This window comes from Triticum dicoccoides, chromosome 5B (assembly GCF_002162155.2).
Source record: "Triticum dicoccoides isolate Atlit2015 ecotype Zavitan chromosome 5B, WEW_v2.0, whole genome shotgun sequence".
In the NCBI taxonomy this organism is placed as follows: Eukaryota; Viridiplantae; Streptophyta; class Magnoliopsida; order Poales; family Poaceae; genus Triticum; species Triticum dicoccoides.
The window spans coordinates 302,097,499-302,122,960 of NC_041389.1; the positions used below are offsets into that span (position 1 = coordinate 302,097,499).

At 49.7% G+C, this 25,462-nt stretch overlaps 1 pseudogene; it reads right to left on the reverse strand.

Moving 5' to 3' along the window:
• Positions 1-9,372: 9,372 nt before the first annotated feature.
• LOC119308567 overlaps positions 9,373-25,462 on the reverse strand; it is a 36,671-nt pseudogene continuing 20,581 nt past the window's right edge.

Genomic DNA, 25,462 nt, shown 5'->3' on the forward strand with positions numbered 1-25,462 from the left:
AAAGGCATAAAATAAAAACACTTGTTGGGAGACAACCCAATATTTAACCCTACTGTTTTTATGTGTCCAAATGATTAGGCTACTATAGTAATCATGTTTTATAGCTTTTGTTTCAATAAAGTGCCAAGTAAAGCCTTTGGGATAGTGTGGATAATAGTTGACTTGATTCTATGCAAAGAGAGAAACTTTTTCTCTCAGTCAAGGAATTTTGAAAATTCACTGGAACGTTCTTTTGATCTGAATTTTTTACACAAGATTGATATACAAATTGCCTAGACTGTCCTAAGTTTTAAGAAGTTTTGGAGTTACATAAGTATGGAAAGTTTCCAGATTACTATAGACTGTTCTGTTTTTGACAGATTCTGTTTTCTTTGTATTATTTGCTTATTTTGATGAATCTATGAGTAGTATCGGAAGGTACGAACCGTGGAGAAGTTGGAATAAAGTAGATTTAACACCAAGATAAATAAAGAATGAGTTCACAACAGTACCAAAAGTGGTGATTTTATTTTCTTATACTAATGGAGCTTACGAGTTTTCTGTTGAGTTTTCTGTTGTGAAGTTTTCAAGTTTTGGGTGAAGTTTCGATGGAATACAGAATAAGGAGTGGTAAGAGCCTAAGCTTGGGGATGCCCAAGGCACCCCAAGGTAATATTTAAGGACAATCAAGCATCTAAGCTTGGGGATGCACCGGATGGCATCCCCTCTTTCGTCTTCGTTCATCGGTAACCTTACTTGGAGCTATATTTTTATTCACCACATGATATGTGTTTTTCTTGGCACGTCATTTTATTTTATTAGGATTTGCTTGCTGTTTGAATAAGATCCCAAGATATGAAATTCTTAAATGTTAGAGAGTCTTCCCATAGTTACATAATTATTCGACTACTCATTGATCTTCACTCATATCTTTTGGAGTAGTTTGTCATTTACTCTCGTGCTTCACTTATATCCTATGAGTAAATGGTTGAATGAATTGAATATCATAAATCTGAAATCATATATGCTTCATATGCTTATACCTTGGGGAGTAATGACTTCACATATAAGAAGTAGAGGAGGTAAATTTATTGGAAGTTAGCAAACATTGTATTGGTCACTTGAACAATTCATGAAAGAATATTGAAGGAAGAGAGACTTCACATATAAAAATACTATCTTGGACATCTTCTATGATTGTGAGCCCCATTAATTATTTTCAAACCTAAGAAAATTAGTTGAAGTTGGACAAGGAAGACAACATAATGAGTTATGTTGGGTATATTTGTATAGCAGTTATATTGTTATGGATCCTCCAACATGTGGTGCTTGCTATTTAGAATACTTTGCTAGCCAAAATTTCTGTACTAAGCGGGAATACTGCTTGTGCATCCAAAATCCTTGAACCAAGTTTCTTCCATGAGTGTCCACCATATCTACCTATATGCGGTGTTTACCTGCCATTCCAAGTAAATTTGCATGTGCCAAACTCTAAACCTTCAAATAATATTCTGTTTTGTATGCCCGAATCGCTCATGTAGCAACTAGGGGCTGTCAGTATCTTCCATGCTAGGTGGGTTATTCTCACGTCGAGTGTTTATTCACTTATCATTCACAAGAGAGTGGCTGGTAATTGGGATGCCCAGTCCTATGATCAAAAGATCAAAAACAAAAACACAAATAATTAAACAAAACTCCCCCAGGATTGTTGATAGTTGGACAGTACCCGTTGTTTCGGACCAGCCGTGGAATGTGCTTGTTGGTTGTGGGGGGGTAAAAACTTTACCATTTTGTTTGGGAACTGCCTATAATGTATCTAGTATGGAAGATAGTGAGAACTCTTGGTTCTTATGTTGACAATGAAAGCATACCTCTCAAAATTATTTTCATCTCTATTTTAAAAGCTTCGAGCTCTGGCACCTATGCAAATCCCTGCTTCCCTCTGCGAAGGGCCTATCTTTTACTTTTATACAAGAGTCAGTAGTATTACTTCTCATTCCAACCTACTCTTTAGTTGGCAAGCATCATGTGATGGGGAAAGATCTAAGCATATATGGCCATTCAAATATATTTGATCATGAATTATCATTGTTGACAATTATCTATATGATAAATAAGTTGGGAGGTGAAACATTAAGCCCCTATCTTTCTCTGTGTTTAATTGATGCTATTTGTTCTAAAAATATGCTTTGAGTGGAAGCAATCATGGAAGACTATATGATAATTGAGTGTGTGGGATTTTCTAAATCAAAGATCTTACATAGACCCTTCCTGAAAATAAGATGAATTGCAATTGTTTGATGACTGAGAACCTAGTTCGTTAGTTTTCAAGAAACTTTATGATCTATGTTTTAACATGTGAATAGCTTGTTACTTGATCATGAGAAGTTTTATGAGATGAGCTACTGTTATGATATATAATGATGCCACAAAAAGTGATTGAAATTATCATTGATCAAACTTGTGCACTTGCTAGCATTCCACATCAAAAATTCCGTTTTTATCATTTACCTACTCGTGGATGAGTAGGAATTAAGCTTGGGGATGCTTGATATGTCTCCAACATATCTATAATTTTTTATTGTTCCATGCTATTATATTATCCATCTTTGATGTTTTATATGCATTTATATGCTATATTATCTTATTTTTGGGACTAACCTATTAACCTAGAGCCTAGTGACAGTTTCTGTTTTTTCCTTGTTTTTGAGTTCTACAGAAAAGGAATAACAAACGGAGTCCAAACGAGCTAAAAATTTAACGGTGATTTTTATGGACCAGAAGAAGCCCCCAAAGCAAAAGAGTTTGGCCAGAAGAGTCCCGAGTCATCCACAAGGGTGGAGGGCGTCCCCTAGGGTGCCCCCTCTATCTTGTCATTGACTCGTGGACACCCCCCCCTCCGACTTGTTCCCGACGCCAAAAATTCCTATAAATATAGAAACCCCCAGAAATAAACCTAGATCGGGAGTTCCGCCACCGCAAGCCTCTGTAGCCACGAAAAACCAATTGGGACCCTGTTTCGGCACCCTACCGGAGGAGAGGGAAACCATCACCGGTGGCCATCTTCATCATCCCGGCGCTCTCCATGACGAGGAGGGAGTAGTTCACCCTCGGGGCTGAGGGTATGTATCAGTAGCTATGTGTTTGATCTCTCTCTCTCTCTCTCTCTCTCTCTCTCTCTCTCTCTTGTGTTCTTGACATGGCACGATCTTGATGTACCGCGAGCTTTGTTATTATAGTTGGATCATATGGTGTTTCTCCCCCTCTACCTTTTTTGATGAATTGAGTTTTACCTTTGAGGTTTCACTATTATCAGATTGAATACTATTATGGATTTGAGAACACTTGATGTATGTCTTGCGTGGGATACCCATGGTGACAATGGGGTATTCTATTGATTCCCTTGATGTATGTTTTGGCACTCAACTCGCGGATCCCCAAGGTGACATTGGGGTAATCTATGCATAGGGGTTGATGCACGTTTTCGTCCTTGTTTCTCCGATAGGAATCTTGGGGAACTCTTTGAGGTTCTTCATATTAGATCGAATATTATGAATCTGAAGTTTTTTGATGCATATCGTATAATTGACCCACGGATACTTGTGGTGACATTGGGGTATCTAGGTGACATTAGGGTTGATTGATGTGTGTCATATGGTGTTATTTTACTATGAACTCTAGGGTTGTTTATGACACTTATAGGAATAGCTCAATGGATTGATCGGAAGGAATAACTTTGAGGTGGTTTCGTACCCTACAAGAAATTTCATCTTATGTGCTCCGCGATAGGAACTTTGGAGTGACTTTTGTCGCACGTTGAGGGATTGCCATATGATCTAATTATGTTATCATTGTTGAGAGAACTTGCAGTAGTGAAAGTATGAACCCTAGGCCTTATTTCCAAGCATTGCAATACTATTTTCGCTCACTTCCATTACTAGTTACCTTGCTATTTTTATTTATTCAAATTATAAAAATATATACCATCCATATTACACTTGTATCACCATCTTTTCACTGAACTAGTTCACCTATACAATTTACCATTGTATTGGGTGTATTGGGGACACACGAGACTCTTTGTTATTTGGTTGCAGGGTTGTTTGAGAGAGACCATCTTCATCCTATGCCTCCCACGGATTGATAACCTTAGGTCATCCACTTGAGGAAAATTTGCTACTGTCCTACAAAACTCTGCGCTTGGAGGCCCAACACGAGTCTACAAGAAGAAGGTTCTGTGGTAGACATCAATGCAGCCTAAAATAGAGAGCTGGAGGTAGTTAGCAGGTCGCAAAGTCGTGCAATCTCCTGCTGAGTGAAGTACACAGCCGGATTTAGTGAGGTAGTGGCACCGGGAAAGGAGCGGCCACCACGACCACCTATTGAAGCTGCTAGATGTGGTAGTGTAGCATGAGCAATAGTGTCCAAAAAGGCCGGTGAAGGAGACGAGGTTGTATGCAGACAAGCACCAAGCGGGAAGACGCGTGTGCAAAGTGTAGTCCATGGAGCCACCAAGCGGGAAGACACGTGTGCAAAGCGTAGTCCATGGAATGAGAGGAGTCGATGTAGAACAACAAGCACTAGTGAAAGTCGCGAGAGGAATTGGTGTAGAGGGAAAATCACCATCTGTTGAGGTCGACAGAGGAGTCAGTGAAAAGCTACTGTCGATAGAAGTCGGTGTAGAGCGATCATCACCATCAACAAAAGGCACGAGAGAAATCGTTGAAGAGCGACCAACAGAACCTGTAGAAGACGCGTGTAACACCCCCATGTATTAAGCTACAGTAACCCTCTCTAATTATGCTAAGTCATTTTGCTTAAGAGTGCTTGATCAGCTATGAGTTCAAATCTCAATTCAAATTCCCTCTCTGAATTCAGTTTCAAATTTAAAATATAAAGTACAGAAATTATTTCACCAAACACTAGGACAAAAATGTTCATAATATTGAAAATAATAATTGAGTAATTTTCTTGGAGAAACCAACATTTTATAAATAAAAAATGCCCTAAAACAATTAAAATAGTGCCAAAACAACAATTTAAATACTTTTCTAATTTATGAAAAATCCAATACATTTCAATTGGTTCCCAAACTTTTTGTGGCAGTGTCAAAAATTGCAATGCTAATTACAGACCAAGTTTTATATTTAATAAAACTAAAATGCTATTAAAAATTAAGTCAAAACAAAAAGAACAAAAAGAAAATAAAAAAAGTAAAAGAAAGTGGCACTGTGCCATGGCCCAGCCGCAGCACAGTGCCAGCCCAACGGCCCAGCATGCCACCATGTTTTCTCCTTTCTCCCTCCTCCACTTGGCGCGTCCGACCAAGCACGCCCGATGTCTCCGCCGGACCGCCTCGTCGTCCCTGCCGTGGAGGGGAGAAGGGAGCCACCCTGCGGCCCCTCGGGCTCCTCCCCTTCCACTCACCTCTCCCACTCGCTCTCCCCTCTCGACGCCTCCGCCCACACCCGAAGCGCCATCCGCCATGGTTGCCGTCGTCTGCGCGCTCCCCGCCGTCCTCGTCGGCTAGGATCGTGTTCGCCCACACCATCGTTGCTGACTACTTCCTTCCCTCCCTCTCGCTAGAGCCGGGAGCGTCTCCATCACCGAAACACCGTTGTCTTCCACCTTCGGTCGCCGGATCTCCACCGCTTTGACTTGTCGACCACAGGCCTCCCCTGAGCCTACTAAGCGCACCTACAGGCTCACCGTGAGCTCCCCTTGCTTTCCCCTATATCCCCCCTTGAATTTGTGTCGTGTCAGCGCCACCCGCGAGTGTCGAGCTCCGCGCACCCGAGCCCCTACGACTCGGTCCAGTAGCATCGACGTGCTCCCCGTGCCTGATAGTTGATGCTTAGCCGCCCAGCTTACTCGCTCGCTTGCCATAACGCTGCGCCCAAGCCTGACCGTGCACTACCGTCCGCAAAGCTCGACTCCGGCGACGACTCCGGCCATCTCACGGGCAGCCCCACCCCTGGATGCACGCGAGCCTCACGAAGCCGTAGGTGCAAATCGCGTCCAAAACGGGCCACCGTAGGCGATTTCTGACGCCAACCCGAGGCCTCCGCCACGTATATGGTCGCCGGTGTCTAGTCGCCGGCGCCACTGACATGGCCGGACACGTGGGCTTCCCTGGGTCACTAACCAGTGGGTCCCAGGGGCCTAGTTGACTGGGTTAACCAGTCAACCGTTCTGATTGGGCAGCTCCAATGTCTGACAGGCGGGCCCCACTTGCTAATTAAATCATTGTCTAGTTAAACTTAATTTAATAATTAAGATTAGTCACTAACATATGGGGTTCGCCTGCTAATTAACCTCTTCATAGTTCAAGAAAGCGCCAGGCGTTAATTGTGCGTTTTGCCACCGCCTTGCACTTTACTGAACAAAGCGCATGCTTATGCGCAGTTATGTACAAATTAAGCGTAGTTATGCGCAATGCATTTTACCAACGCCTAGAGCCTAGGTGCGGTGCGCTTAAGCGCTCGCTTAGGTGCGCCTTTTTTGACTATGAACCTCTTTTAGTTATTTTAATCTATGTTTAACCCTCTGTGTATGACATGTGGGTCCTAGTGGTCAGGTTTGACCTGGACCGGCTGTGTTGGTTGATGACGTCACCCTGACGCATTGCTGAAGCAATAACAATAAAGTACTTATTGTTATTTTTGAATTAGAATAAATCGAGTAAATTCTAGAAAATGTTTTAAAACTTTAAAAAATTATATAAAATAATCTATAACTCAGATGAAAATAATTTATATACAAAAGTTGCTCAGAAAAATATAACGAATCGGAATATGCTATCCAATCATCTGTCACATGCCTATAACATGATGAACATGGACCCTTCCCCTCTGTTTCATCTATCCGCTAAACCGCTGAAAACCGGGAAAACATTCCCAGATGTTTTCCCGCTTCGTCTGTAACGTGTAGCACTACGTTAGGTCACCCCTAGCACAACATATTTCCTTGTCATGCATCGTGATGCATTTGTTTGCTCTATATTTATTGTTTCTTCCCCTCTTCTCTCTGGTAGACCCCGAGACCGACGCTGCTCCCGAGTTCGACCACACTCCTGACTGCCAGCCCTTTTCCGCAGAGCTTCCAGGAAAGAAAAAACCCCTTGATCATTCCTATATCGCCCATTCTTTCTCTCTCATGGTTGCATTAGATTTTGCTATTGTTGTTCAATAGCTCTTATTTTGATGCATAGCCTGCTTTTTGTAACCTGCTGATGTTACTTTACCTGTGTCCTATATGCTTAGTATAGGTTGGTTAGTGATCCATTAGTGACCCCTCGCCCTTGTCCTTGTTGCCCCGCTTAGTTACCAGTGATTCGATCGACGTGATCGATGTGCAGAGACCGACACATCACCGCACACCCCCTTAGTTGTATGACTCTGCAGAGGTACTATCGAGTACCGAGGGTGATACCTTGTAACGCACTCCTGATGATATCTTTGTAGTGTAGATAATCGGTTGTGGATTACGAAGGGTGATTCCTTCTTCACCACTTCTGATGATGACTCTGTCGTGGAACACCTCAAGTTGAAACCTTCGAGGGTGATTCCTCCAAGTTCACCTTGACGGTTACATCGAGTGGGAATCTATCGAGGGTGATTTCTCGGATTTCCCCCTTGATGTTATAGACACACAGTTACTTTGACTTTACCTCAGAACCTTGTTGAAGTCGGGTCGGCCCCGAGGGGTACCCACGAGAGTTACGGAAGTGGGGTCGGCCTCGAGGGGTACCCGCAAGAGTTACTGGAGTCGGGTTGGCCATGTAGAAAAGGACAACAATACGAACCGCTTGCCCCAAATCTCATGCAGAATTGATAAGCTCACCCGAATAGTACACGGTCACATCCCCCACTAAATTAGCGTGTCAACCCCTCATTGGTCCGATTTTTACTGATAGAAAAAAGTCAAAAAAACAAGGTAAACTAAACCTAGCTAGGTTTAGTATATGAATAATACTTACAAAGGGTGGCAGTGATTGCACCATTGAACGAGTGTGACGAAGAATGGCAGGGGTTCTCCATTTAAGAAACATGCTTCTTTGCTTCTGGTGTGGGTGCTACAGACAGTAGTCGTTGTGGGGTATATGCATGGCGGATCCACTGCTACAGTGGATGAGATAACGGGGTGCTGCTTGGTGCATACCCTTACCGCCAGGAACCTTGGCGGTAGGCTATTTTCCACATTACGGCGGTGTGACGGCGCAGTTAAACCCTACCACCTATGACTGTGGCGGTAGAAAAAAGGTCAGATCTCGAAAAAAAATCAATGTATGGTCAAATCATGCTGAAGTTCCAAAAAGATCAAAATAGTACATTTGGCCTCACACCAACATATGAGTATTCGACAGCAGAGAATTTGTCTGGGCAAGTGCACGAGCGTGCACACACACGTCACACCCTTCACGGGTGGTGCAGGAGCAGCAGGTGAGCAAAGCAAGTCACATGCAGGCACACTTCACAGGCGGCAAATTTGACTATTTTGACCTGTCGAAGAAATCAATTTACAAAATGAACTGGATGTGAAACTATTTCACACCCATGACCCTTTTGTGTAGCGCCCGCAACGCCGGTGCCACACCCTACGGTGCAGCGCCTAGCTGGCGAGCGTTGCACGGGAGTCCACCGTGGCAGCCCTGGGCCCCGCACCTAGCTGTGTGGCGCCTAGCACCGAGGCGTTGCACAGCTGGGTGCGGGGCCCGGGGCTGCCACGGTGGACTAGCGTGCAACACCCGCTAGCTAGGTGCTGCACAGTAGGGTGTGGCGTCGGCGTCGTGGGCGCTACACAAAAGGGTCAGGGGTGTGAAATAGTTTCACACCCAGTTCATTTTGTGAATTGATTTCGTCCACAGGTCAAAATAGTCAAATTTGCCTCCACAGGCAGATGGGCATCACAGAATCAGGCCAGGCTTCGAGCGCACGGGTGTCCGGATGAAGCTCTCGCAAGGGAGCAGCGACCCGGCACATGGAGGCTTTCGGGCGCAGATGAGCGTGCGGATCGGGAGGAGAGGAACACAGCGGCAGCCGTTCAGAGAAGAAGCGGTGGCGGAAAAAATCACAAGGCTCTAATATCAATGTTAGGAAATACTTTCTCCGTTCCAAAATATAAGAATGTTTTTGACACTACACTAGTGTAAAAAACGTTCTTATATTTTGGGACGGAGGGAGTATGTTACTTGTATTTTTATGAGGCCATAGGTCAGTATATATACATGTACAGGTGTAAAACATATATAGAAAACCCCTTATATAATGAGGTAAACTACATGGCTATATATATAGTACTCTAAGCTCAAACTGTATAGCTATAATAGATTCAATAAAAACCTTCACAGATCAGTTGATACCCATTCTACTCTGCTCATTAAAATTATCAGGGTTGTGCGTTGTGGTTTTTCATCACCACAAACTTGTATTGCAAATTTATTCACAATAATAACAAATGATTTATAATAATAATAAGTGAGACAGGCTAGAGTGAAAGCGCCTAAGAGTCTGTTAACGACAATATCACACATCTCAAATACTGGCTACTACTGGAATTTTGTTCTGCTATATATCCCATTTACACAAAAATACATACATTGACCTTTTCGTGTTGGTAAGCTAACTCGGGCTTTCAATTTTAGCACAGAGATACGTGCTACTGTTTGTAATATCTATTCTATATCGTGCTACTGTTTTACTACTATGAAAATTTGTTTGTCTATCGCCTTTGAAAGTTGAGCTTTGAGATGTTGTAACCAAAGAGGACGGCAAAGAGGACAGGGAATGCTGCCAGGGCCACTGCTGCCAGTGGCAGTAGGTCACGGTGAAAACCAAAGTACTCCCTCATGAATGCTGCGACGGATTTGGTCTCTCCAAATACATCGATCATCATGTCATCGTGATCTCCGAACTGCGTGGTGAAGAAGACATTGAGCGTCCATGACATTGGGGAGATGTAGTAGAGCCATATCCACCATTTTGGTATTTGCTGCCATATGTTTATGTATTTTTTGTAAGCACCATTATTTTGATCTCTAATGGAAATGGTATATATACTTAATACTAGTACTAGAGTTAAGATGGCTTTACTTACAGGCGCAGGCACGATGAAGCCGGACATGAGGTTCTGTAGGGTGTAGAACATGGATGCAAGTATGGATGCGACTTGGATGTTGGGGGTGAGCGACACAATCATCATTCCCAGGTAGAGGAAGTAGAACAGCGTGCACAACATGGTGTACATGAACCAAAAGAACTTTGCTGCTGTCCACTCGTACCCTATCATCGGATATGCTATCAACATGAAGATCACTACCTGCACCAGCACATAAGGTATCTCCATGGCAACCTATCCCAAAAAAAGATAACTCAATATCTAGACATAGTAGTAACAAAATCTATCTGAAGCTAGTAATCTTCATGTGATTAGTAGAACCTGCGCAAAGGAGTAGGCCCAAGGAGAGTACATCCCTGCGAACCTCTCCCTGTACACGACGGAGCGTTCAATGGAGACAAAAGGCATCACTGATTGGCAGTTGTTGATGCCACTGAACAGAGTGGTTCCATACATGCACCCCAATATGGTGATGAGACCTTGCTGGTCGTTTCTACCCTCAAACAAAACAAGCAACTTCAATCATATGCTTCCATCATACATGCATCAGTTAAGATGCATAATTAAGAGATGGCTTACGTACATGCGGTTGAAGTTGCCTTTCTGCCAGAATAACACACCAAAGAAAATGCAGGCCACTGTTATGAATACCATCCGCACCAGGTTGTAAGAAGGAGTTCTCCAATACGACAAACACTGCTTCCAGAAGCAAGCTTTGAATTGCTCCCGAAACTTCTGCGGAAACTGGGTTGGGAAATGGAGGTCACTTGTACCAGGAACTGGTATGCTCAAGCGCTTCACCAGCATGTCCTTGTCCCTTTGGTCACAAAATTTACATACTGGTTAGCATGAATATTACGCTAACAGAAATTTAAGGACTAAATGGTATCTCTGTTAAGTATGCTATGGTAACCCATGCTTATATTCCATTCTGATCAAAACTCATTTTTGAGTTCCACAAGCCTGTTTTGTTTCTCTCAGGTATTCTGATCAAAACTTACAATCTGTTTTACAAGCAACGTTTCTTCGAAATTGACTTACTTGCACATTGATGATTCCCTGTACATTTGTGCAAAATCTACTCCCAGTTGAAGTTCCATAGATGTAGAAGTAACTTCTAGCATCCATGTTGATGGGTTGTACTTGTCCTTGATCCTGGGAACCCCAGGTATTGCCTAGAAAGAATAAAGAAAATAATTTCACCAGTTTGTATAACACAGGCAGGTGGTGAACTGAGTATAGCCTTCTGTGATTAATATTGCTTGCCCCTTCATGTATTATGTAGATTGCAAAATCATGTGGACTGGAGAATGGGTTCAGAATAGTACATAATAGAAAGGGATGCAAACAAAATATAATTAGGTCAGGTAAATGATATGTTTAAATTGACTTGCATCACATATAAATGTGCGGTACAAATTATATGTGCATGTACTTAGTTCTTTTGTGTAAGGACAAATTAAGATTAATAATTACCTGGAAATACTGGATAACTTCACATGAATGGTGTCCAACTGGCCCAGCATAGATCAACTCTCCACCCCTTTTCATCAGCATCAACTAGATACATATGAGAAGCTAATTAGTAAATATGGCACTTTACTTATATATGGATTTATTTTGGTTAATGAATTTATGATTAATAGTGCATCTAAATTACTTGGAACTAAGGTCTAGGGTTTATCTGAATTGCCCACATGATTGCACAATTATGCATCAGAAAATACATATGTATTTTCAGAAATAGAGTTTCATTTGCTATAGAACTTTCATACTCATAAATTAAAACATATGAGCTACAGAAGTCGTTCTAACGAAAGATAATTTAATTAAGCGCAACTGGACAGGTTCTACTAGGTGTAGTTTCTGTGATCGGGATGAAACTATCAAGCATCTTTTCTTTGATTGCCCGTTGGCGAGGGTGTTGTGGCGCTCGGTGCAAATTGCCTTTAACATTACTCCTCCGAATTCGGTCAGGTCGTTTTTTGGAACGCGGCTTGTTGGTATAGAGGCCGAAACAGCTAGCCAAATTCGAGTAGGAGCATGTGCGTTGTTATGGGCAATTTGGAACTGCAGAAATGAATTGGCTTTTAACAGAACAACAACTATTCATTTTTGCAGGTTTTATTCCGGGCTACTGCGCTAATCCGTATGTGGTCATTACTCACTCCGACGGAGGCCAGGGCGTGTTTGGTTACTGGATCTGTCCGGTGGGAGATGGTAGCGCGGGATATCTTCAACCGGTTTGGATGGCGGTCATGTAATAGGATAGGCGATTAGTTTACCTATCTCTCTATATTATGCCAGCCGGTTGTGGCTTTTGGGCCTTGTTTTATTTTGCTAGCTCTTTGTGAGCCAGTCTCCTTTGTTGCAGCACATTGCAAGACCTTATTGAACTATTTTATTTATTTATAAATGTGGCCGTATGCATCGCTCTGATGCAAAGGCCGGGGAGTCCCCCCTTTTCAAAAAAAAAGCTATCATGATCTACTTCTACTTAATTGGCACTGCTAAAACACAACCAGGGTAACTGTTGTACATAGTTTTCTCTTGCCTCCAGTTAATGTGGGAGTTTCTATCCTGTGAACGAACTTGTCAATTTGTTTTAACATCAATTTAAATAATAAAACAAAGATACCGTTTCATTCTGTAAAAACACTCAGGAATATCACTGTTAGCTTCTCAAAAAATTTAGTGTCAGTGTACTAGAGTAGGGGTACCCTAGTATCCCGAACGTGTGCACGGGCAGTTGCAGCACCCCGTGGCAAGGCTTGTCGGGTGACCGCCAAGGTCCTCCGTGGTTCTTTTGGAGCCATTCAAGAACAAAGTATTCAAGCTCAGGAGACAAGGCCCCGGCAAGAGGAGCTTGCCGGGAAGGCCAACCAAGACATTTTTAAGGGACTTACCGCGACGCGCCGCGCGTCCCGGCAAGGCACGGTGAGCGACAAGCTTCCGGACCCGGCAAGACAACGGCCGCGGCAAGGCGCTTGCCGCGGCAGGCGGCCACTCTGTACCCACGCTCCAGCGCATCCACCAACGTGTCGCTCTGGGGGCCTTTCCAGGCGCGCGTGGCGAGAGGCTGTGCAGCCAGCGGTGCACGGTGGCATGCGAAGCTGACAAGACTGCCATCGTGGCGAGCGGTGGCGTCCCTGACGGTACCTTTCTGCACTGTTTGGGCGACACAGACGGGCATTTAATGCCCTTGTCCCCTGCCGTCAGGGTTAGGTAGGGTACACTGTACAGGTAGCTGTACCAACCACCTCACTTTTTACATTTTTACCCTTGTCTACGTTGCCACCTGTCGGTGACCCCTTTAGCGTATAAAAGGAGGCCCATGCGCAACGTAGAGAGGGTTCGGGTTCATTCGGGAGCCAGAAAAACACTTAGCTCTCTGGAGCAAGAAGATAATAGAATCAGACAAGCAGCAGTAGGAGTGTTATCTCTCCGGAGAGCTCCGAAGCTGGGTAAACTGCTCGTGTGCCTCGCCTCGATCCGCTCTTCGTGCGACCTCCGCCCCCCCGCCGAACCGAAAGGGGCTCGGTCCGCCGGTCCCCATAGGTGTTCATGGATCAGTTTCCCCGACATCTTTGGCGCGCCAGGTAGGGGGCATCGAGGTTGCGTGAACCTGATCCGACGTTCACACGAGCTAGATTTTCTTTTTCCTTCATCAACATGCCACCGAAGAAGAAGGCTTCGGAGGCAGCTGCTCCGTCCACGTCACTTCCACCACCACTGGAGCAAGCGGGTGGTGGGGTAGACGCCGGCGGAAGGACGGACGTCGACGAGGAAGCTCACGATGCTGCCAGGTCCAAGGGCAAGGCGGCGCAGACCTCGACGTCCGTGCTTGTTCCGCGCCCATCTCAGGAGGCGCAGGACCGACAGCGTCATGGTATTCGCAGTACCATACGTTTGTTGGGCCAAGATCAAGCTGATGGATCCCGGGGCGCTCAAGGCCAGCATACGCGCCAACGTGCCAGCACGAGCGAGACACGGTCGCCCGGACGGGATAATGCTCCTTCTAACATAGTTTGAAGTCCGAGCATATCCCGCTCCTCGCGCCGTCCGCCACTGCCACCCACCACTCCAGCAGAAGCTTTGGCGCGAGCTCAACTGCTCTTGGATTACCCTCCGACGTCGGACAAGATCGACGAATGGAGGGCCACCATTCAGAGTCTCATCGGCTACGCCAACGGCGACACTCCGCGGCAGCCGAGCACGTCGCTGCCGCGGCAGGGTTGCCAGGCGCGAGCCGGTGGCGACGAAACTGGTGGGGGTGCAACCACCATGCAATCACCACCCCGAAGGCCAAGATCGCCGACTCGCCGGATCCACCTCGACAGCGACTCCACCGCATCGTCGGATCCACGAGTTCGTCGCGATCAGCGCCAAGTTCTTCACGATCGACAGCAAGAAGACGCTCGTACTCGCATCGAGCGCCGAAGAGAAGCGCGGCGTCAATCCGACAAGCGCGCTGGGCCCTCTGTTGACATGCATGCGCCAGGGGAACCAGGCGACTTGCCATACGCGGTAGGTTGCCCTGCGTTCACTCGTGAGCTGTGGCAAGTCCAGTGGTCCAGCACGAAGAACTTCAAGCCTGACGTACCAGAGAAGTACGACGGCAAGACGCATCCGTCGGAGTTCCTCAGCATCTACACCATTGCGGTGCAGGCTGCCGGGGGACGGGACGACAAGATCCTTGCCAACTACTTCCCGCTGGTGCTCAAACCCAACGTCAGATCCTGGCTCATGCACTTGCCGGACAACTCCATATCCTCTTGGGCCGATCTATGCCATCAGTTTGTCTGCGCCTTCACAGACGGCCACAAGCCTCATGGCCAAGAGAGTGACCTTCATCTGCTCGCCCAGAAGGAAGGAGAGCCCCTGCGCAAGTACATTCAGAGATTCAGCAGCGTACAGCACAACATCCCAGATGTCCACCTTGCCGCGGTAATCAGCGCGTTCCATCAGAACGTGCGGAATCGCAGGATGCGGGAGGAGATGGCGATGTGCAAGATCAGAGACGTCAGTGAGCTATATGCCCTGGCCGACAAATGTGCACGTGCTGAGGAAGGGAGGAGACTCCTCGGAGAAAATGTAGGAGCAGGAGGAACTGACAGTGAGGATGCAGCCCCGGCAAGGAAAAACCGGCGGCGAAATAACAGGAAGAAGAAAGGCAAAGAGGTGCTAGTTGTTGAGCAGTCCGGCAACGGTGGTGGCGCCAAGAAAGCTAAAGCTGGTGACTCCGGCAAGGAGATTACCGCAGAGGCTGTGGCGGTCGCCGACAAGCAGGACGGCACCAACAAACAGTACTGCAAGATCCACCGTACCAAAGGCCATGACCTCCAGAGCTGCAAGAAGGTCGAGCAGCTTGTTGAGCAACAGAAAGCTGAATACGAGCGGCGCGACAAGGAGAAAGCCCAGGAAGGTGCTGGAGGATCCGGCAAGAAACGTCCCGCCCGAGGAGGACGCCGCGGCAAGGCCAAGCAGCGGCAAGGAGACAGACCTCCTCACGGCCGCGACAAGGATGAAGATGACGACGACGATGAAGACATGGATGATGAGGAGACTGATGAGCAGGAGTTTCAGAAAGCCACAGAGGTCCTGTGCGTTGACGGCGGTGCTTCTCTGCATACTTCACACCGCCAGCTCAAGCAATGGGTGCGTGAAGTCAACGCAGCAGAGCCACCCGTCGAGTCACGCAAGCCTCTGAAATGGTCCAACACGCCTATCATCTTTGATATTGAGGACCACCCTGATCGCATAACTGCGGTCGAGTGCTTGCCGATGTTGGTTTCACCAACTATCCGCAACCTCAAGGTCACTAAGATGTTAGTTGACGGCGGGGCCGGCCTGAACCTGATCTCCTCCGCGGTGCTCCAAAAACTCCAAATCCCTGACAGCGAGCTCGAAGAAACCGGCACATTTCAAGGAATCAATCCGGGAAGGAGCAAGCCAAAGGAAAAGATCATGTTGCCGATAACATTTGGCAGCGAGTTGAACTTCAGGACTGAGAGGGTTACGTTTGATGTTGCTGACTTTCCATTACCTTACAATGGAATCCTTGGCCGTCCAGCACTCGCCAAATTCATGGCAGCCTCTCACTATGCCTACAACATGCTGAAGATGCCAGGCCCGATAAGTGTCATCTCTGTCCCTGGCGACAAGAAGGATGCTCTTATCTGCGCCGACAAGATCTACCGGGAAGCAGCAGCCGCAACAGATCACAAATCACTTGCCGCTGAAGCTCCCAGGGGGAAGAAAAAGACTAAGTCCGGCAAGAGTTCTGATGCCCACTCCGGCAAGCGCACCTCTTCGGAGTGCTGCACTACCGTCGAGGACGCACCATCGACCTCCACCGGCAAGTGTAAGAAGGCAATGGCAGCTTCACCTGAGACCAAGAAGGTGTCCGCCAAGGAGGACGGCACTGGTGGTACCTTCACCATCAGTGCCACTCTCGACCCTAAATAGGAAAGCGCGCTCGTTGCTTTCCTGCGGGCGAACGTCGACGTGTTTGCGTGGCAACCGTCCGACATCCCCGGTGTTCCCAGGAAAGTAATTGAGCACCACCTTGCCGTCTGTCCTCACGCGCGGCCCGTCAAGCAGAAAGTCAAGAAACAGGCAGTGGAGCGCCAAGAATTCATCGCAGAAGAAATCAAGAAGTTGGAAGCAGCAGGCCTTATCAGAGGGGTGCTCCATCCTACGTGGTTGGCCAATCCTGTAATCGTGCGCAAGGCAAACGGGAAATGGAGGCTTTGTATCGACTTTACCAATGTTAATAAAGCTTGTCCCAAAGATCCATTTCCTTTGCCGCGCATCGACCAGATTGTTGACTCCACGGCCGGATGTGATTTGCTTTCATTTCTTGATGCATACTCAGGATACCATCAGATCTTCATGGCAGAAGAGGATGAGGAGAAGAACGCATTCATCACCCCGTGTGGCACGTACTGTTTTGTACGGATGCCTTTCGGTTTGAAGAATGCTGGTTCAACATTTGCAAGGGTAGTCCACCACGCTTTTGAGCCGCAGATGCACAGAAATGTGGAAGCCTACATGGATGACATAGTGGTCAAGAGCAAGGACAGGGCGACCCTGATTCAAGATTTGGACGAAACATTTGCAAATCTGCGCAAGATCAACCTCAAGCTTAACCCCGAAAAGTGCGTGCTTGGAGTACCTTCCGGCAAGATTCTCGGGTTCTTTGTGTCTCAGCGGGGAATTGAAGCCAATCCCGACAAGATCAAGGCCATTGAGCAGATCGAAGCACCAAAGCGCGTTAAGGATGTACGAAGACTTGCCGGTTGCGTGGCTGCTCTCAGCAGGTTTATCTCTAGGTCTGCTGAGCGCGCCCTGCCGTTTTTCAAAATATTGAAAAAGGCAGGTCCAATGAAATGGACTCCGGAGGCGGAGGCTGCGCTGCAGGACTTGAAGAGATACCTGTCCTCCACTCCAACACTTGTCGCACCTAAACCACAAGAGAAGTTGCTGCTGTATATAGTGGCAACCAATCAAGTAGTTAGTGCTGCGTTAGTGGCGGAGAGGGAGGCAGATGATGAGCCAGCAACCACGGCAGATGCATCCAGCGACAAGCAGGGGGCTTTGCCGACAAGCTCTGGTCCCGACAAGGATGGATCTGCGCGGGAGCATGATAAGATGCAGAAGAGAATGGTGCAGCGCCCAGTTTACTTTGTCAGTTCCCTTCTGCAGGGGGCTAGGTCAAGGTACTCTGGTGTGCAGAAATTGCTTTTCGGCCTTCTCATGGCCTCGAGAAAGCTGCGCCATTACTTCCAAGCACATGAGATCACAGTCGTCACTCGTTTTCCGCTGAAGAGGATATTGCAAAATCCAGAAGCGACAGGCAGGATTGTCGAGTGGGCGCTGGAACTGTCAAGCTTTGGCCTCAAGTTTGAAAGTACTTCAACTATCCAAAGCAGAGCATTAGCAGAATTCATAGCAGAGTGGATGCCAACACAAGATAAAGAAATTCCAGAGACGAGCATCCCCGTCAAGGAAGCGAGCAAAGAGTGGCTGATGTACTTTGATGGTGTCTTCTCGCTGCAAGGCGCCGGTGCGGGCGTGCTGCTTGTCGCACCCACCGGAGAGCACCTCAAGTACGTAGTCCAGATGCACTTTCCCAAGGAGCAAGCAACCAACAATACTGCAGAGTATGAAGGATTGCTTGCCGGTCTCAGGATCGCAGCAGACCTTGGGATCAAGAAGCTCATTGTCAGGGGTGACTCACAGCTTGTCGTCCGCCAAGTGAACAAGAACTATCAGAGTCCATTGATGGAAGCATATGTTGATGAAGTGAGAAAGCTAGAAGAGCACTTCGACGGCCTACAGATGGAGCATATTCCGAGAGCTCAGAATAACATTGCTGATGGTCTGTCGAAGTGCGCCGCACTAAAGTTACCTGTGGAACCAGGGATCTTTGTGCTCAAGCTGACTCAACCGTCTGTAACACCATCAACTGAACAGAGAAAGAAGAGAAAGTTGATTTCTAGTGACTATTTTCCGGCAGAGCTCCCTGAAGCCGCCGCCAAGAAAGTCCCCAAGATCAACACCAAGAGTGCTGAGGAGCAGTCTGCTCCGGCAAGCCTTATGGTTTGTTCCGTTGTAGCAGACGCTCCCGACAAGCTCCGCTCCGGCAAGCTTGCCGGGGAACATCACGCTCCGGCTGAGCCGCAGGTTCTCGCCGTAGAAGCGGATGTTCCCGCAGCAGCAGATGTGCCTTTAGTCCTTGTTGTCGAGCCACAAGCTCCAGCATGGGCACAGCAGATTGTCCACTTCCTTCAGACAGGAGAACTTCCCAAAGAGCAAGAAGAAGCGGAAAAAGTAGCCTGGCAGTCAAGTATGTACCAGTTTGTCGACAGCACACTGTACAGAAGAAGACTCAACGGTGTGAAATTGAAGTGTATTTGCCGGGAAGATGGACAAAAGCTGTTGGCAGAGATACATGGAGGCATATGTGGTCACCACATTGGCGCAAGAGCACTTGCCGGCAAAGCTTTCCGGCAAGGTTTTCTTTTGGCCGACAGCCCTCCAGGATGCAACTGCACAAGTAACCAAGTGTGAAGCGTGCCAGTTCCACTCCAAACAGATACACCAGCCAGCTCAAGCTCTCTAGACGATCCCTTTATCCTGGCCATTTTCGGTCTGGGGGCTCGACATCCTCGGCCCCTTTCCCCGAGCTGTCGGGGGCTTTGAGTACTTGTACGTTGCGATCGACAAGTTCACAAAATGGCCGGAAGTAGAACCAGTGAGGAAGGTGATAGCACAGTCAGCAGTCAAGTTCTTCAGGTCGATTGTTTGCCGTTTCGGGATCCCTAACAGGATCATCACCGACAACGGCACGCAATTCACGAGCCGCACCTTCATGCAGTACGTCCAAGATCTTGGCGCCAAAGTCTGCTTCGCTTTTGTTGCTCATCCGAGAAGCAACGGTCAAGCGGAGAGGGCAAATGCTGAAGTGCTGCGCGGGCTCAAGACCAAAACTTTTGACAGGCTGCGCAAGTGCGGAAGGAACTGGATTGAGGAGCTGCCGGTTCTTTGGTTGATCAGGACGACGCCAAATCGAGCCACTGGCCAGACGCCTTTCGCTCTAGTCTATGGAGCAAAGGTAGTTCTCCCCACGGAACTCGTATACGGGTCACCTCGAGTGCTCGCTTATGATGAGCTTGAGCAAGAGCGGCTGCGACAAGATGACGCGCTGCTCCTTGAGGAGGATCGTCTTCAGGCTGTTGTACGAGCTGCTCGATACCAGCAAGCTTTGCGCCGCTACCATAGCCGCAAAGTTAATGCCAGAAGCTTCGAGGAAGGCGACCTTGTTCTTCGGCGCATTCAGTCCGCCAAGAATTCCAACAAGTTGACGCCGAAGTGGGAAGGCCCTTACCGGGTGAAACGAGTCACTAGGCCTGGCGCTGTCCGCCTTGAGACCGAAGATGGCATTCCGGTGGGCAACTCCTGAAACATTGAGCATCTTCGTAAATTTTACCCGTAGGGCGCGGTTGCCGAAACCCGTTCCGGCAACCACCTTTTGTACAAGTCTTGCCGATGTTGCATGTAATCCTTTGTACAAAGCCGGGCGCAGATCCCGTGCATAAGTTAAGCTCATGTGCTCCGCACATCTTGTCAATTTCATGCATTATATTCTTTTTTGCATACGTTATCTGACGCTTTGTGCAGCACCTACCCCCGGTAAGCAATAACGAGCCGAAAGGCTCCATATCTTTATTTTCTCTTCTTTCTTCTTCTCAACAAAGGAAGGGAAGGTTCCCTCGCACACAAGTTTGCCGGGGGGAAAGGAGAAGATAATGGTATGGACCAGGCGTTGTTTTGAGGAAGTTTCGCCTTGCCGGGAAGCAAACGACAGAAAAGCTAAGTTGCCAAAGCCAAAGTTTGAGCAATTGGTTTTAATTTTTAAGTTATCTTCCTCGAACGACCGTGCTTTGTATGGAAAACCTGTGCGCGGAGGAACCAACTCGTAGCTAGTTACGCCCTTACTTTGTTTCGAGTCCGCTCAACAACTTAAGTGTGCTGCAACTAGTCGCGACAAGGTTTCTTGTCAGAAGCGGCACCGCCAGCAGGCTGCTGACGTCCCGCACTTAGCGCTCGCGGCTCGGGTGCCTGCGCCGACAAGTCCCCTAAAAGCGTAGGGTAAAAACATACAAAGGAAGGAATCTAGTAAAGGAAATAACGTAGCAATCAATACCAGAAATATAGTTATATTACAAAATAACTTGTCGTAGCTCTAACAGATTGATCTTATAATATGGCTAGCAGCGACAAGGAGAAAGAGAAAACGGGCGGCCTAGTCTACGCGATCGCCCTCAACCCTCTTGATCTCGCTCACCTTGTCCACAATGGGTGCGACAAGGGCCTTGAGCGCATCCAGATCGGCATCCGGCGGCAAGGATTTGAGGACGTTGGTGAAGTTGAGGCCTGGATTGCGGAAGGCCACCTTCATCAGCACCTTCTGGAGAGCACCTGCGCAGATCTTGCGCGACTCATCGGCCAGCTGCTTTGGGATCTTCTCCCGGAGTCGCTGGAGTGCCGTCACCACGCCCTTGAAGAACAGGCTGAGCTTGGCACTGGGTTGGAGATGCTCGTCGGAGGGATACCCAAAGTCCTCCATCCCCAGCTGCGCAAGCTCCCCGTCGATGACTGCGGCGATATTCACCAGCCCCTCGGTCCAGTGCTTCACAGTCTCCCTGAATGAGTTCTGGGTAACGGCAATACTCGCCAGCAGCGCCTCGTCGGCCTTGATCTTCTCCGACAAGGTCACCTCTCGCTCCCTGGTGACGTCCAGCGTTTGAGTCAACGTGGCCAGCTTCAACTCTAGGTCTGCATTGGAATCCTTGGCGGCGCTGAGCTCCTTGCCCCTCTCAGCGAGAAGACCCTGCAGCTCACCATGAGCGGCAGCGGCCTTCTCGCGCTCGCGCTTAAGCACGGCAAGCTCCTCGCCGCTCGCCTTGAGATCTGCCTCCAGCTGCGCCACCTTCATCTCCAGCTCCTTCTTGGCGGCCTCAGCAGCTGCGGCAGCATCCTTTGCTTCCTTGAGCGCCCCGCCTATTGCTTGCTCGCGCGCGGCAAGCTCCTCCTCGTGGCTGTCAAGGTTGACCTTGCGCTGCGCCAAATCACCCTCCCGCGCAGATAGCCTCTCGGCAGCAAGCCGCTGCTGCTCTTCAACCTCAGCCTTCGCGAGGAGGAAGGCTTTCCTCTCCTCGGCAACTTGCTCCCGCTCCTCTGCCAGATTCCGGAGAGCTTCTTGCCTGAGTCCCCGGAGCTCCTCCGCGCGCTTCTCGATATCAACTCCCGCCCTCGCGACAAGCGCTTCTCGGGAAGCCAGCTTGGCTTGTCGGGCGCGGTAGAGCGACATCAGCTTCCGCAGCAGCCGCTCCTCTTTAGGCTCGTCGCTGCTGCCGCTTGGCGCGTCGACCAGCGTCAGCCCCGCGGAGGCAAGCACTTCTCCATCCAGGGTTTCTCCTTCGACCGGCGCCCTGGAGCTTGACGCCTAGGGAAGCTTGATGAAGATGCCATCGCCGGCCTTCAGGTAGGCGCCGGGCTGCGGCTCTTCGGAGCCTGGCTCTGCAGCAGCGGCAGAGGGATCGGCGGTCGGTGCAGCGCCTGGCGCTCCTGCGGCCTCGGGGCCGTCAGTGCGATCGCCGGATTCCTCGCCGGCTTCTGCGACGGCAGCCTTGGCGGCCTCTTCACCAGCGGGATCATCAGCACCGACCTTTTCTTCAGTGGCGGCGACGTCGTCGTTGTTGCCACGCGCGTTCTCCTCGCCGGCGTCCTCGGTGTCCATTGGCTCTGCAGCAGATGGATCTGAGGAACGAAAAAGGGAGAAAAGTCAAGCAAAAATCCAGAAAAGAAAATCAGAAGAAGAAGAACCCAAGAAAAGTTTTCAGGCAAGAAGATTACCCGTGCTAGGATCTGCGGTTGCGGTCTCAACCGCCGGAGGATCACTGGTGCCTTCCCTTGCCGGAGAACTATCCCTTGCCGGAGAGTTCCCCCTTGCCGGAGAGCGCTCCCTTGCCGGGGACTCCTCCCTTGGCGGCGTAGTCGAAGCTGATGGCACTTCGGGAGCAGCTTCCGGGCACTTCTGGTGAGGCTGTTCAGCTCCTACACAAATCAACAGTCAAGATATCAGTAGAGAAAAGAGCACCCATGCGCGCCTGACAGCAGGAAGTAAACTATAAACTTACGCTGGGGGCTGCGCTGGGGGCTGCTTTGGGGAGTAGCCGCAGGGTCCGTCAAGGTGGTCTTAGACACACCCCCTGCTGACACGGTGGGATCATCTTCGATGACAATCACCGGGGCCTTGGCTCTCTTCGCCGCTCTCTGGGCCAGCGTCCTGAAAAGGAATGGATTCAGATCGAAACAAGTCAGATACAAGACGAAAACAACAAGATAGCAAGAATTGAAGAACTACGAGGACAGCAAGGGGATCTTACTCTTCTTCTTCGTCGTCGGAGCTGAGCGCGGAGAGATCGAAGTCCGGCGTGCCTCCGGTGCGGCGAGGCGGAGGAGTAGGCTCCCTAGCACGCTTGGCAGGAGCAGCAGCGGTGGACCGGGAAGATCCCGCCCCAGTTGCCGCAGCGGCGTAAGGCGCTCCCGCGGCAACTGTGCTTGCCGCGGTAGAGCGTGTCGCACGGCTTGGCGGCTGTTGGCTCGTTTGCCGCCCCGCTACGTCCCCAGCCTTGCGGAGACGCCTTCTTGGTGCAGCCGGGGGCTCCGCCTGCGGCAAGCTGTCTGAAGGTTCGGGCTCTTCCTCGCCGGGCTCGCTCGGTTCAGCTTCAGGGCCGGCAAGATCTTCCTCGCCGGCAAACTCCTCGCGCTCGGCAAGGCTTGCTGCCTCTGCTGCCTCCGCCTCCTCCACAGTGAATCCAAACTCGCCCACGGCAGCTGCTGCCGCAGCCTCTTCCGTCCTAGTGGCGATGCGCTGCAGCTCCGCGTCGGTAGTGTCGCGGGTGAGGCTCTTCTGTTCATCAGCGCGGACCGGCACTTCTACCAAGTCGTCGAAGAACGCCCGCACGACATCATCCACAGGTTCTTGCCAAGTTGGGGTGATTCCATGCGAGTCGCACAACGGCATCATCGCGCAGATGCGGTCAAGTGAAGAATTGTTGCACAGCGGAACGACATTCTGCGGCAACATAAATGGGTGCTGAGGGTCACGCTTGAACAGCTCCAGAAGCATCGCGTCCAATTCCAAAACTGTGAAGTTGAAATTGAGGCCCGGGCGCAGCCTCATGATATCCGCCGAGTTCTTGAACTCCCAGGCTGGTCTCCCCCTCTCCTGCAGGGGGGCGATGCGGCGGCAAAGAAAGTCTGCGCCAACTGCGCCTACAGTGAGCCCGGCAAGCCTGAGGCGAAGGATCCGGGTGACGGCAATCTTCAGCCTGTCGTCCTCCGGGGCCACATTACTCCAATCATTGCCGCGCACTATTGGGGCTTGGCGCAGGGCAGTAAACGGCTGCGGGTTCTCCTCGACGATCCAGCACCACTCTGCTCTCCACTCCTCCCATTTGCTACGGAGCTCACCCTCCAGATACGCTTCCTTCTTGCCGACTCTCGAGATCCAAGCAATCCCGCCGGCAAGAGACTCTCCTCTCTCAACCCGAGGCATGAAGAAGTGGCGGAAAAGGGCCACGTTTGGGTGGACTCCGACAAAGTTTTCGCACAGATGTGCGAAAACTGCCATGGTCAGAATGGCGTTGGGGGTGAAGTCAAGGAGGCGGAACCCGTAGGTGTTCATAATGTCGCAGAAGAAATCAGAAAAAGGCGGGCAGAGCCCGCAGTAGAAGAACAACGCGAAGAAGGGGTACCCGCTTGGAGCCAGTTCCGATGCTGCAGCCGGGAGTACCCTCGTGCGCGGATGCGCATGCGTCTCCGTCGACCAGAAGAGGTAGTAGTACTCCCTCAGCTCCTGCGCACCGAGCTGAGGGGGGAAGAGGGCCCGCTCCTTCCGCAGCGCCGCGAGCCGCTGCGCCTCGGCCGACTTCACGCCCTTCCCCTTGTCGGCTTTTGGAGCCATGGCGGAGGTGGTGGGGGAGATCGGCGGCGTTGGTGATGCTGGTGGCAATGGGGGGCGGAGCGCTGCTCTCTTTCTGCTTCGAGAAGAAGGGGGGAGCGGCGGAGATTTCTGGAGTTGGAGCAACAAACGGAAAGATGGGCGAACTGCCCCTGTTTCCCCTGCTTATAAAGAGGGAGGGGGCGGACGTTTCGCCCTTCCGAATAAAGAAACCACCCACGATCTCTCCCACGACGCCGCATTCAACGCGTGCCGTTAGGGGAGGACGCGGTGGATACGGAGTAAGATTCGGCGTAACCCAGGCCGCGTGTGCCCGTGCCCTGTTTTGGGCCTGGCCCAACAGCGCTCGGCACCGTGTGTGGCCCAGGCCCGGGGGCTCCTGTCGGTGTACTAGAGTAGGGGTACCCCAGTATCCCGAACTTGTGCACGGGCAGTTGCAGCACCCCGCGGCAAGGCTTGCCGGGTGACCGCCAAGGTCCTCCGTGGTTCCTTTGGAGCCATTCAAGAACAAAGTATTCAAGCTCAGGAGACAAGGCCCCGGCAAGAGGAGCTTGCCGGGAAGGCCAACCAAGACATTTTTAAGGGACTTACCGCGACGCGCCGCGCGTCCCGGCAAGGCACGGTGAGCGACAAGCTTCCAGACCCGGCAAGACAACGGCCGCGGCAAGGCGCTTGCCGCGGCAGGCGGCCACTCTGTACCCACGCTCCAGCGCATCCACCAACGTGTCGCTCTGGGGGCCTTTCCAGGCGCGCGTGGCGAGAGGCTGTGCAGCCAGCGGTGCACGGTGGCATGCGAAGCTGACAAGACTGCCATCGTGGCGAGCGGTGGCG